The sequence below is a fragment of the Frankliniella occidentalis genome, unplaced genomic scaffold (assembly GCF_000697945.3).
Source record: "Frankliniella occidentalis isolate FOCC.00 unplaced genomic scaffold, Focc_3.1 Scaffold19, whole genome shotgun sequence".
NCBI lineage: Eukaryota > Metazoa > Arthropoda > Insecta > Thysanoptera > Thripidae > Frankliniella > Frankliniella occidentalis.
The window spans coordinates 2,621,266-2,623,059 of NW_026267149.1; the positions used below are offsets into that span (position 1 = coordinate 2,621,266).

A 1,794-nucleotide genomic window follows, 5' to 3' on the forward strand; every position below is an offset into this window, starting at 1 on the left:
CGGGGCGCTCCCAATGCGTGCCAAGGACGGCGCCCTCGGCGCTATCTGCTGAGGCCCCCGTTTACAAAATCACCTCCCGGACCGGGGGCCAAAGCGTAGCCAGGCGGGCCGGGGGACCCGAGGCGACCCGCTTCCGTGTGTATGTCAGATACACCCAGGGCAGGGCCCGGGCCCGACTGCCCACCCGCTGCACCGCATCATCGTGTTTGAACTAGATAGCGAAGGGGCGCGGACAGCCCGGCCCACCAGGCCAGCCCGGCAGCGTGGCCATGGAGGGCACGGCGGCAGACAGACGGGGGGAAAGGGTGAGGGAGGAGCAAAAGGGAGGCGAGCTGGGGCCAAGACGGCCCGTCCCGGCCCGCCTCCTCTGATAGATAAGCCGTGAAACTTTACGCAACCCGCCGTATTTTGTTTAAAAACAACACATTGGTCGTCTCGCCGGGGCTTCCGGCCAGGACAGGGCAGGCGGGGGGGGGGGGGGGGCAGGCGCTCGGGCAGGGCAAGTAGTAGAATAGCCCACCCGCTCTGCCGTGGCATGTCAGAGACGTCGTCGCCCTGGTGGGTCGCCCCGCCCCCGCCCCGCCGAGCAAGCCAAGCCAAGCCGAGCCCGCGCGCCCGCAGGCTGCGGGTGACAGGCAGAGCAGGCAGAGCAAACTGGCACCCATAAAGTGTTCAAGAGCGGCGCACTCCCCTCCCGAGCTATCAGGGCGCGTCTCTTTGCAGAGCAACAAGAGCTAGTAAGCACACTGTAAGTACGTATACTGCCGAGGCTCTTGGCGGGGCTCTTGTGGTCTCCACGCAGAAACGGCGGCGTCAAAGTCTCGCCCGCGTCACCACCACTTGGCGTGTCCACTTCCGAGCGTGCGCAGCAAAAGAGGAATCTCACCGTCGTCATTCGCGGAGAGAGAGAGATTCATCGGCTGATCGCGGCGAGGAAAGGGCGACGAGGGGAGAGCGAGAAAGAGGGAGAGAGGGTGCCCGACGGAGCGAGGAAACGCCCCATGATAACAAATCTAATCAATGAAAGACTACTTGTGAGGGACCTAATGGGCATGGTACGGCACCGAACGAAAGTCCCTCTCCCCCTCCCCCGAAGCATCGCGACCAGCAGCGAGCCGTCGCCCGCCCGCCCGCCACGACCCGCTATACAGCCGTAAATTGAAATCTCGTGGCGAGCCGATGATGAGACCTCGAATGCGACTACTGCGATACTTTCGTTTATACGAGTCGACACGATCACCATTCGCTCCCGGCATGTCGCCCGGCCCGCGACTAGGGTCGCCGAAGTGCGACAAAGCGGCGCGAGGCGAGGCGTAGCGTGGCGAGCCTATTGCCACTTCATTTATCAATAGGCGGTCGCGATGGCGACGCGGCGGGCGCGGAGAGATTCTCTCGCGGCGAGAAACCGTAACGTCGAACGACTGAGTGAGTGAACCAGTGATGAATGAACGGCGAGCGCGTTTGAATGGCCAAAAAATGCGGCGTCATTCATCTTCCTTCCTTGAGAAAAGAGACCCTTCGGGAGGCGCGGCTCAATTTCTCATAGGGCTCTCCCAACTGTTTTGTGTAGTAGTACTACGCACGGCGGCGACGCATGGCGGCGGGGGAGGGGCGCGGGTGGTGGCCCCCGCACCGCAGCTGACTGCGCGCTGCGCGGCGCACCACGGCGGAGCACTCTCATTTGCGAGTCTAACTTACACTTGCGACTCTGCCAACTCACAGCGCGGTTCAGCCTCCCCCTCCCTCCCCCCCCCCCTCGTGCGATGAACGATTCGCAGGTGGAATGAGGCGGGC

At 63.5% G+C, this 1,794-nt stretch overlaps 1 protein-coding gene across 1 annotated transcript in view; it reads right to left on the reverse strand.

The window, feature by feature from the left end:
• The window catches only part of LOC113202771 (cGMP-dependent protein kinase, isozyme 2 forms cD4/T1/T3A/T3B), a 46,742-nt gene that overhangs the window by 39,353 nt on the left and 5,595 nt on the right, over positions 1–1,794 (reverse strand). The gene's annotated exons all lie outside the window — the stretch shown is intronic.